The 12648-nt window shown below is 36.1% G+C and overlaps 1 non-coding gene across 1 annotated transcript; it reads right to left on the reverse strand.

The window, feature by feature from the left end:
• Positions 1-2337: 2337 nt before the first annotated feature.
• On the reverse strand, positions 2338-2419 carry TRNAS-GCU. The gene has a single exon. It is a non-coding gene; the product is annotated as a tRNA-Ser (tRNA).
• Between the last annotated feature and the right edge of the window lie 10229 nt (positions 2420-12648).

The raw sequence follows: 12648 nt of genomic DNA on the forward strand, positions 1-12648 counted from the left end.
GAACATACCTTTTTCTTCTCATGGCTTCTTTAAGTTCTTCCCAAGTCTCTATTGGATCCTCCTCTTTTCTTCTTCTCTAGAATTTGAGATGTTGGTACCAATCACCGACATGATTGGTAAATTCGGCAATAGCAAGTTTCGTCTTCTTATTTTCACTATAGGTATTGCAATCAAACAAATGCTCTATCTTTCTTTCCCATTGCAAGAATGCCTTCGAATCTACCGTTCCACAAAATGGTGGGATTTTGAGTTTAACTCCTCCATCTCTATCTTCATGTACTCTTTCCATCCTTCTAGGTTGCATAATAGTTGTATGGTTATTTCTTCCTCTCCATCTTCCTTCAACTTGTCTTTCTTGTACTACTATACTTTCATCTTCTCGTAATCTTCATTCTTGTCTTTGTTGTTGCGCCCTTCTTTCTTGTCTATCTTTCCATCATCATTTCCATCATATCTTGAATAGCTTGAAGAATGGTTGTATTAAGATCTGGTACGGGTTCTCCTTCTCCATTATGTGACATTTTGTTATCAAGGGGCCTCTCCACACTTCTCACAAAAATTTCACTCAGGGACACTCGTGTTTAACACTCAAAGGTAGGATTTTGGTACTAGGTCAAGAATGTAGACGTTGGTTTTTTTTTTTTCGATAATCTGAGAGAGAAAAAAAATTGATAGAAAAAAAAATAACAATAAAGATATTTCACCTCTAGTGCGGCCAAAGAACATCGACCAAATGATCTGATACCAAATGATAAGCGCCAACAATGCTGGATTTTGCAAAACTAGAGGTCCTTCTAGAATCCTTGCCAAAACGTTCACAGAGAAAGCTAACTTAACGGATTGATTCCAACCAAGAGCTGGTTAGAAGATGAATGACTCTTAGATCGAACTTGGAATCTATGATTGTCACTTTTAGATACCAAGATAATTCACTCCAGAATTAGCTTGATCAAAACTAATTCAATGAATCAGTTTAAACATCAAACCTAAAGCAAGGTTTGAAAAGAATAACACCAAAAGGGTATCAAGAAAAACACAAAGGTTTTGTCTGTATTCAACCAAAAAAACATCCAAACATGAATATTACATGCCTCTAAATAGGCCCAAAAGATAACCCTAACAAAATAAATTTGAGCCACCAACAACTCATAAATGCTAATAAATGCTATTAAATACAAATCGAAAAAAATAAGGTAATTCATAAATTGTATTGGTAGTTCAACTACCAAAGCCAAATCTTCGAATTACTTTCCAATATTAGTCACTCCAATATTTTCTTCATTTGATTCTTGAATCTTCTTTGTATTGCTTCTTGCAATTGCTCGTTCGGGTACACGGAACTGATCAGTTGTTGGATTCATATCAGAAATCAATTAGTTGTATAATCTTTTTCGTTTGTAAATATCTTGAAATTTCTGACACAGGTGTTGTACGTCGTTTTAAATTTATCTTTTCATCGCAGTTCGATTTCTCGAGATCCAACATTGGTTTGAGAGGGGAAGGAAGCATTCCTTATAACTAGGGTGTGAATACCTCTATGAGATCGTGAGGTAACGGGACAAAGTGGACAATATCTTATAAAAAAGTATTCCTTATAAACGAGTCGCTTTGCTATTACAAAAAAATGAACTTTTCGTCGCCTAGGAGATTCAAACTCTCGCGAGGAAACCCCATGTACTTAGTAGGCACACGCCTTAACCACTCGTTCAAAGCAACTTTTTTATTTTAGGATTGAATCTCGAAGAGATACTAGGGACAACAAAGGTAGATGATTAATGAGGAATCAGTTAGAACTTCGAGACCTACACGGTAGCTTAGAGCATAGTAAAGGGTATACCCAAACTTCCTGTAGACCAAAGGAAAGTCGTGGAAACCTGGTAGTAGAAGGAAGCTATGCGGGCCTACAAGTAGGTTGGTTACTAAGTATATTTTTATACTTACACCTTTCTCCTTTTCTAGTTCAGTTACTTGTCAAGGCGGGGAGATACTCGGGAGCTCTACTATCACAAAGGGGTGTCGACTCGGAGTGTACGTTAGTTGTATTCGACCTCGAACTTCAATTAGTTGTATAATTTTTTCGGTTGATTTTGAATTCTTTTGTATTCCAAGCCATTTTTCCAGTTTGTAAATAACTTTGAAATTTCTGACCCTGGTGTTGTATGGTTTTTAAAGTGTAAAAAATTTTATCTTTCCATCCCAGATTCAACATATTTGAGAGGGAACAAAACATTCCACACATAAAGGTGTGAATACCTCTATGAGGTCGTGAAGTAACGAGCCAAAGTGGACAACATGTTTTAGCGGTGGCCTTTGGCTAGTACAAAAAAATAAACTTTTCGTCGCCTGAGAGATTCGAACTATCGTGGGGAAACCCCATGTACTTAGCAGGCACACGCCTTAACCACTCGGCCAAAGCGACATTTTGTTTTAGGAACAAATCTCGAAGAGACACTAGGGACAACAATGGTAGATGATTAATGAGGAATCAATTAGAACTTCAGGACTTACAAAGGGCCTACAAGTAGGTTGGTTACTAAGTATATTTGTATACTTACACCTTTCTCCTTTAATAGTGTACTGGTCAAGGTGGGGAGATGGAAACTTAGTAGAAGAAGGAAGCGATGATTTTTTCTAGTGTACTGGTCAAGGTGGGGAGCTGCTCGGGAGCTCTACTACCACAAAGGGGTTTCGACTCGGAGTGTTGATTAAAGTGTAAAATATTTATCTTTTCATCGCCTGAGAAGTTCAAACTCTCGAAGGAAAATCCCATGTACTTAGCAGGCACACGCCTTAACCACTCGCCCAAAGCAACTTTTTTGTTTTAGGAACGAATATCGAAGAGGCACTAGGGACAACAAAGGTAGATGATTAATGAGGAATCAATTAGAACTTCGTGACATACACGGTAGCTTAGAGCGCAGTAAAGGGTAAGCCCAACGTCTTATAGACCAAAGGAAAGTCGTGGAAACCTAGTATTAGAAGGAAACGATGAGGGCCTACAAGTAGGTTGATTCCTAAGTAAATTTTTATACTTACACGTTTCTCCTTTTCTAGTGTACTGGTCAAGGTGGGGAGATGCTCTGGAGCTCTACTATCATAGAGGGGTGTCGACCCGGAGTGTTTTAGTTGTATTCGACCTGGGCCATGAATTAGTTGTATAATTTTTTGGGTTCGATTTTGAATTCTTTTCATCAAATCTTGGAGGGAAACATGGTGTGATTAGCAAGCACACACCTTCGCCACTTATTCAAAACGACTTTATGGTTTTATGAATAGTAGTCTTGAAGAGACACTAGTAGAGGGGTGTCGACCCGGAATGTTTGTTACTTGTATTTCACGTGGGACATCAATTAGTTGTATTCTCTTTGAACAGGTGCTGTTTGTCTTTTCAAAATTTATCTTTTCGCTGCAGTTCCATTCTCTGTTAGTTCTAATTCATGGATTCTCGATAGTGGAACTTCGAATCATATAGTATCCAAAACTTTTGTTATGACTGAACCAAAGGCTGCAAACATTTGCAATAAAATTGCCTAACGAAGGAACAACACATGTGTCACTTACGGTCAATGTTTTCTTTAATCCTGGCCTTAAATTAAACAATATTTTATGTGTGTCTCCATTCAATTTAAACATGTTGTCCATTAGCAAACTTACCAATGACTTGAAATGTTGTGTCACCTTCTATCCTGATTCTTGTGTTATGCAGGACTTGGCTAAAGGGAAGATGATTGGCTCGGATAAACAATTTGGAGGTCTCTATCATATTTCTTAATCTCCAATCAAATCTTTAACTAATCAAGTATCTCAATCATCTAATTTGTAGCATTTACGCCTAGGTCATTCTATTTATTTTTTCCTGTTTTAAATTTCTAACGGATCAATTTCATCTTAATAATGCTACTTTTTCTCATAACTGTAGTATTTGCACGTTAGCAAAATAAACTAGGTTGTTTTTTTTCAAGAAGTTCAATAATCACACATTCTACCTTTGACATGTTACATTGTGATGTTTGGGGATCTCATAAAATTCCTATGCATTTTGGTTTGCGTTTTCTTCTCAATATTGTTGATGATTTTACTCAATGTACTTGGGTTTTTCTTATGCAACATGAATCAGAAGTACATCATTTGTTTATGAACTTTGTTAAATTCGTTCAAACGCAATTTCATACTACTATCCAGATAGTACGGTCAGACAATGAGACTGAATTTCTGTCTTTACAACCATTCTTTACAACCATTTGAATTTCAGCGCACTTGTGTCTATACTCCACAACAAAGATGAGTCGTAGAGCGTAAGCATCGTCATATCCTAAATGTAGCTATCATCATATCCTAAATGTAGCTAGGTCTCTCTCTCCTCTTTCAGTCACACGTTCCACTTAATTTTTTGGGAGAGTGCATTTTAATTGTTGTTAATCTTATAAATAGAACACCATCACCATTTTTATCTAACAAGCACCCCTTGAAGCACTCTACAAACAACCACCTACATTTCATCTTCTTAAAGTTTTTTAATGTAAATGTTATGCAATTGTAGTACATCCTAAGCAAAAATTTGAATCTCGGGCAATTTCTTGTGTTTTCGTAGGATATACTGATGGTTACAAAGGCTCCAAGTTGTATGACATACAAGCTCACAAATTATTTATCCACTGTGATGTTAAATTATGTGAAGATGTTTTTCCTTTTTCATCAGCTTCACAAACTTTGACATTAGTTCCTTCGACTCTCGTTTTACCACTTCATGATTCATCCTACTCAAACATCTATTCTAATTGTATTCCACTTTCTATTTCGTCATCTCCTCCACCTTCTATTCCTTCTCCAGATTCACCCACTAATTATAATCATATCCCTCCTGATACACCAGTTTCACTCCGACGTTCTACTCGTACCAAACAACCTCCAGCTTGGCATAATAATCATGAGATGTCTTATGCAGCCAATTATTTAACCTCTAGCTCAAGTCCCAACACGAGCACCAGGCATCCCCTTCATCATTACCTTTCTTTCTCTAGTGTTTTTCCTACTCAACCTTCTTTTCTATCTCTTATTACAGCCCGACATAAGTTAAAACTTATGATGAGGTAGTTGGCGACCCATTATGGCAGTAGGTTATGAATGCTGAAATTGCAACTTTGGAACGTAATCATACTTGGTCTCTCGTTCCTCTACCACCTGGCCATAAAGCTATTGGCTATCGTTGGGTGTACAAAATTAAATAGAACTCTGATGGTTCTGTTGAACGTTATAAAGTTTATCCGACAGTAAAGGGGTATACTCAGGTTGAAGATATTGATTACAAAGAGACATTTTCTAATACAACAAAGTTTACTACACCTCGTTGCTTACTCACTATTGCTACTTCTCGAAAATGGTTCACACATCAGTTGAGTGTTCAAAATGTATTTCTCCATAGTAATCTTTAAAAAGGGAATGAGGGAAGGAGTGAGGAGAAAATTTTCCCTATTACATAATTAGGACTAGAGACAGATTATATTCTCCATTCTTGTCCCCTCCTAACTCCCTTGACCTGTCTCGTTCCCACCTGTCTCAAAGAGAGATTTTTTAAGTTCCATTTCCAAGTTTTATATGTTTCTCAAGATGAAGAAATCTATATATTTTCCATTCCAAACAACAATGGGTTTTATGTCTTCCAAGCTTGGGTGGGTTGAATGTGTTGCTTTCATTTGTTTTATTTATGTAATAACAAATGTCTTTTACTTTTGGATTAGTTTTTTTTTTTTTTCTCGCTAATTGAACTAATTTATTTATGTCATTAGGGTTGCTTTATTTTTGTCTCGTTTCCCAACATTATTGTTGATTCAACTATTTATTTATGACTTGGACTATATTTTTGTGTTGTTTTTCTTAGATTTTAAAATTATGTTATCAAATTTTGGGTTTATAATTTAGGCACAGATTAAGTTTATATTTTTCTTAATAGAGTAGATGAAATGAGTTCAATTTAGGGCAAAGTGGTTCTACTTCAATTTCTAATAACATGAGTTGATCAAAACCAATGGATAGTTTATATCTAAAAAAAAAACATATATATTAACAAATTTATTTAAGATGACTATTTTTTTTTAGAGAATCATAAATGGAGAATTTTGTTGTTATGTTGCATACAAGTGATGCTATGATATCATATACACTATTCTAGGATTATGTTATGTCATAGAACAATGTTATGTTTTCGATATTATTTGATGCATGAACCTTCATGTATCATGTCATGTAAACTATGTTAATACGTACCCTCTATGACTATGAGACATTAGAAAATCATGTATTATGAATGGGACGTGCATCGAGATACTTTCCCATTATGATTAGTACAGACACATACCTTACAATTTTATGTTCCTTATGATATTATGTGGGTCTTTTCCCTTCATGGTATTTGGTAGTGTGAGTGTGCACAAGCTCGACGAGCCAGCCCACAGAGTACTCTTATACGAGCCTACCTAGTGGCCAATGTGCACATTCATGGGTCGTATGTAGGATAGTACAACATATTCAACCCTGCTCGGACTGAAAAGCAAAGCCCAAACCCATGTCACAATGCATTTATGAAAGAATAAGTCCAACTATATTACACATGATTCATTTTCCGACCCTAACAGTGAGGTTACTTATTGAGTATTTATTAAAGTACTCAAACCATGTGCTACTCTTATTTTCATGTAAAGGTAAGACACCCATTTACAGATGACAACGTCGCTTTGAAGGCCAAGGAACCAAAGTTAAGGTAGTTGCATTCATGTTATTTTTAATGATCCTTAGGTTAGACAAGGGCACTATTTAAACTCATCTTATCTATTTTCCATCCATAACAATATTGTTTTAATAAATTTATTATGAACATTTAAGCCTATAGCACCGTTTATGAAACGTTATAAATGAATTCTTTCATGCATAGTAATCATGTCATGTATTGTCATGTATGTAGTTGCCGATGAATCAAATTTTAATTTCATTTCGAAAATTTTGAATAAAATTGAAACTTAAGGTTAAAATAAATACATCAACCAACCTAAAGGGTTAAGAAATGAGAAATTAACTCCAAATGTAAATTTGTTAACTTAATAAGGATTATTTTAAACTTATGTTACTGTTGTAAATTAGGCTCTATTTCTCAACACTAATACCTTGTTTAATGTTGAGGTATTAGTGTAAGAGAAACTCAAATCTTTGATCTTTTATTTTTTAAACTAAAAAATTATTAGAATTATAGCTTTGATATAACAGACCACAAGACATTTTGAAAAAAAAGGGAAGTAGGGATTAAAAGTGTTTGTCTTTGGTATAACTTTCTACCTTAAGCTCCAAGGTAGAATCGAACTCAAGGATGTACCTCATATCAACATTGCTAATATTCAAGATGCTCGAACTCGGGTCTGTACCGTGGCAGGATACTATTCTACCAATAGACCACTAGTGCATCTACCTTAAAGAAGATCCATGCATCTACCTTAAAGAAGATCCATAACGTACTCGTATTTTGGTCATGTAGTTCTACTGAAGCCCTTAACTTTTAGTTTCTCACGATTTAAAAAAAAAAAAAGCTCGATAGTGCTACTCGTGAAATCTATAAATATAAACGATATTGTGACAAACCCAAGTTTGAACATTATGCATTAATATAATTATAGCTAATCTTCAAAATGCACCAGTCGAGAATTGAACTCGGGTCCGTATTGTGGCAAGGTACTCCATACAGTACACATATTTTGGTCATGCAGTTCTTCTGAAGCTCTTAACTTTTTGTTTCACATCTCGATATAAAAACAAAAAGCTTTTTGTTTCACATCTCGATATAAAAACAAAAAGCTTTTTGTTTCACATCTGTACCAAACCCAATTTTGAACATTATGCACTAATATCAGCACATCGTGGCAGGGTACTATTCTACCATTAGACCACTGGTGCATGTACCTTCAGGCATATCCATAACGTACTCGTATTTTTGTCATGTAGTTCTTCTAAAGCCCTTAACTTTTAGTTTCACCTCACGATTTAAAAAAAGAAAAAGCTCGATAGTCCTACTCGTAAATTCTATAAATATAAACGATATTGTGACAAACCCAAGTTTGAACGTCATGCACTAATATCATCATTGCCAATCTTCAAGATGCATCAGCCGAGAATCAAACTCGGGTCTGTACCGTGGCAGAGTACTATTCTACCACTAGGTCACTGGTGCATGTTCCTTCAGGCATATCCATAACGTACTCGTATTTTGGTCATGCAGTTCTTCTGAAGCCCTTAACGTTTAGTTTCACCTCACGATTTAAAAAAAGAAAAAGCTCGATAGTGCTACTCATGAAATCTATAAATATAAACGATTTTGGGACAAACCCAAGTTTGAACGTCATGCACTAATATCATCATTGCCAATCTTCAAGATGCATCAGCCGAGAATCAAACTCGGGTCTGTACCGTGGCAGAGTACTATTCTACCACTAGGTCACTGGTGCATGTTCCTTGAGGCATATTCATAACTTACTTGTATTTTGGTCATGCAATTATTCTGAAGCCCTTAACTCTTAGTTTCACCGCATCTGAAACCCTTTAACTTTTTGTTTCACCATTCGATTTAAAAACAAAAAGCACGACACTCGTGAAATCTATAAAGTTAAATGATATATTGTAACAAACCCAAGTGTGAACATTATGCAGTAATATAATAATCATAGCTAAAATTCAAGATGCAAGAGCCGAGAATCGAATCTGGGTCTACATCGTGGCAGGGTACTATTCTACTACTAGACCACTAGTGCATGTACCTTCAGGCATATCCATAACGTACTCGTATTTTGGTCATGCAGTTCTTCTGAAGCCCTTAACGTTTAGTTTCACCTCACGATTTAAAAAAAGAAAAAGCTCGATAGTGCTACTCGTAAATTCTATAAATATAAACGATTTTGTGACAAACTCAAGTTTAAACATTATGCACTAATATCAGCACATCGTGGCAGGGTACTATTCTACCACTAGACCACTGGTGCATGTACCTTCAAGCATATCCATAACGTACCCATATTTGGTCATGCAGTTCTTCTGAAGCCCTTAACTTTTAGTTTCACCCCACCATTTTAAAAAAGAAAAAGCTCGATAGTGCTACTCGTAAATTCTATAAATATAAACGATTTTGTGACAAACCCAAGTTTGAACATTATGCACTAATATCAACATTGCCAATCTTCAAGATGCACCAGCCGAGAATCAAACTCTAGTCTATACCGTGACAGAGTACTATTCTACCACTAGACAACTGATGCATGTTCCTTTAGGCATATCCATAACATACTCGTATTTTGGTCATGCAGTTCTTCTAAAGCCCTCAACTTTTAGTTTCACCTCACGATTTCAAAAAAAAAAAGCTCGATAGTGCTACTCATGAAATCTATAAATATAAACGATATTGTGACAAACACAAGTTTAAACATTATTAATTAATATCATCATAGCTAATCTTCAAGATGCACCAGTCGAGAATACAACTCGGGTCCGTATCGTGGCAGGGTACTCCATAAAGTACACATATTTTGGTCGTGCAGTTCTTCTGAAGCCCTTAACTTTTTGTTTCACCTCTCGATTAAAAAACAAAAAGCTCGATAGTGCTACTCGTTAAATGATATACTATAACAAACCCAAGTTTGAACATTATGCACTAATATAATAATCATAGCTAATCTTCAAGATGCAAGAGCCAAAAATTGAATTCGAGTCTACATCGTGGCAAAGTACTATTCTACCACTAGACCACTGGTGCATATACCTTCAGGCATATCCATAGCGTACTCATATTTAGGTCATGCAGTAAGATGGAGCGTTGCAAGACTAGTGTCTTAGGTGACTTGCTTTAAAATATGTCTTTCAAGGACAGTGTTGGACAACATGAGTGTACCGACACTGCGCCCTCACCCATGTGTCGAAGGTTTGTATATGCACAGGCTATTTGGTATGAAGTCAATAAATTATATGACATGGATATGGGAGGGTGCAATGCCTCAATAGAGCTTGGATGGATTGATATTTGAGTGGCCTAGACAATATGAGCGAAACACGGTTTCATCCTCGATTGACATGTCTGAGTAAGCTACGATGTCGATGGCATCATGGGACTTAGGATGGCATCATGACATGAAGGTCATGCCAGGAACCAAGATGCAAAATCAAGATGCAACAACACATATGAATGACCTTTACTCTGAGTAGAGGCAAGGTTGTGTTGCATGGTTTGGCCTAGTATAGAAGCAAGTTAGTTAAGGTCGCAGATGATTGAGCATTAACCCACGGGCAGCGTGTGTGTTCGAACAAGCTTAGATTCTGCACAAGTTGTGTTCAATATGCATAGGCAAACCTAAATACTTGTCATGAGCGTGTTGAGATCGTGATGTCGTATGATTAAAAATATAGGATTGTGAAATGCTACAACTATGAGGAGAACCCGAGGCCGCAACCTGATCGTTTGCATTCAACTCGAATAATACCTGGAAACCATGTACTTGATCCAATAACCCCGACCCGATTTGATCCCTACGTGCCAATGAGAACACACCACCTGCCAAGAGTGTAATGCATGTTTTCTCTAGAGGCGCACATGTACTCGTGCATGCACAACCTTCTGTGCACGTTAGCAATGCATGAGTTTTTTTTTTTTTTATTGTCGTGTTTGACCTCCATTCGATTATTTTTCACTCTAATTTTGATACTAACTCTATTATAAATTGAATTATGATCTAGTAGAAAAATCTCAGAAATTTCAGAGCTCTTAAGATACAATAATAATAATTAAAAAAAAAATAGTTTGAGAAGACATGCATAGCCATCACAATTTTCTCAAGTAATACTTGTCTCGATCCCAAGCATGCAAGCATATCTTACCTTAGGTAGTTAGAATATGCATGTTTAAAACCTTGGAATGACGTTTCTAAATGAAAATGCAAGTATGTTATATAAAATTGCCAAAATACCACCAAGATAAGAATTTATGATGCATGTCGATTTTAATATTTTTCGTTATGCTAGAATGGAGAATGGGTTATTTTAATCTGCGTTTCGAGCCATTGATGGATTTTACCTCTCCGTTGAGCTTGTATGAGTGCATGATATTGTATGTTTAGCTCCATGAGGTTGATTGTGTGTTCTCTTTATAGAGCATGCTTTTCTGCTCAGAGATGAGATTAGGGCGCTAGAGTTAGGTTGGCTGGACGATAACCTAGGTCAGGATGCTCTAGTAGACTGAGTACCTTATGATTGTGAGCGGAGGTCAACAATAACTAAGAAAACTTGAGGAGTCAGGTACCCTGAAAGTGAAAGTTAGCATGAAGCTACCTAGTCCTCTTAACAACCTAGTGGACCTCAACAATGCACAGAGATGACCAAGGGGATTTTAGAATATGTGTTCTATGCTGTAGGTAATCAATATGAATATCTCCCTAACAAGCATGCATGAGTGAACCAAATTAAGATTAGGGCATTACAACCAGAAATATTTACAAGTAAATCTCGGCTAGTATTTTTTCTGTAGGCTGTGCACCTCAATATCATGAGCAATAATCAAAGGTCTAGATTTGTGTGCACTCAAAAAATTTGATTAGCTCCAAAAAGCTAACCCCGAAAAGTCTTAAAAAGGTTAGGTGAGTTTTAAACTACCTAGATGCCCTTAAGAACCTAGTAGATTTCGAGGAGAAAGATGACTTAGAAAACTTAACATACCTAGTAGCAGTGTGACGGTATCACTAGTCTTAGCCTTATATCCCCTCTAGTACATCTTTAGTTCGCAGCCTTCGTAGTGGTAGTGGTATAGCTACTATCAAGTTAAGTCTAGGTCGAACAGTGTAGCACGACGAGGCTATCCAAGTGCTACTATCATGTGTGGAAATGGCTTGGGATCTCCCAAGCAAGACCTTTGGTGCTATAAACTGTGATAGGTAAATTTGTCATTTGGACCTCCCATTCATAATTAGAGGTCTTGATTAGCCCTTTGACCTCCCATTCATAATTAGAGGTCTTGATTAGCCCTAATAGTACGGCTAAGAATGAAGAAAAAGAGAAAAAAAAAACAAGAAAAAAAAGAAAAGGAAAGGAAAAGGGAGAGAAGAAGATGAGGATTTTGCGTTCTTGAAAAAGAGTCAGAGAGAATGTTGTAATCAGCTCCAAATGGTTGTTTGGAATAGGAATTTGTTGGATTTCCTTCCCAAGAATTGCTCAAGTAAGTTTGAAAAACCATTCTTGACTTTGATTTGTTTAAATCCGAGAAATAATAGAAGGAAAGTGTTTCAAGTTCTTGATTTTAACTTTTCTTAAGATTGGAGAGCTTTTCTTAGATTACTTTTAGTATGTTGATATTGGAGAGATGTCACTCAAGTTTTATGAAGGAAGTCGTTGTTGATTGAGACTGGAAGACGGTGTTCTGATGAACGTCAAGTAATGGTAAGTTTTTTAAGTTTTGAATTCTTGACAAAATTTATACTTGATTATTTCTTGCTACGGAAAATTCAGAGAAAAATACATATATGTAGATGGGTTAAAAATCTACATATTTGGTAATGGAATCAAATTGATTCGAGGTCTCGGTAAGAAGTTACAAAATTCAAAAGTTATTACAAAGGAAATTTGGAACCACATCGT

The sequence above is a fragment of the Cucurbita moschata genome, unplaced genomic scaffold, assembly GCF_002738365.1.
Source record: "Cucurbita moschata cultivar Rifu unplaced genomic scaffold, Cmos_1.0 Cmo_Scf00123, whole genome shotgun sequence".
NCBI lineage: Eukaryota > Viridiplantae > Streptophyta > Magnoliopsida > Cucurbitales > Cucurbitaceae > Cucurbita > Cucurbita moschata.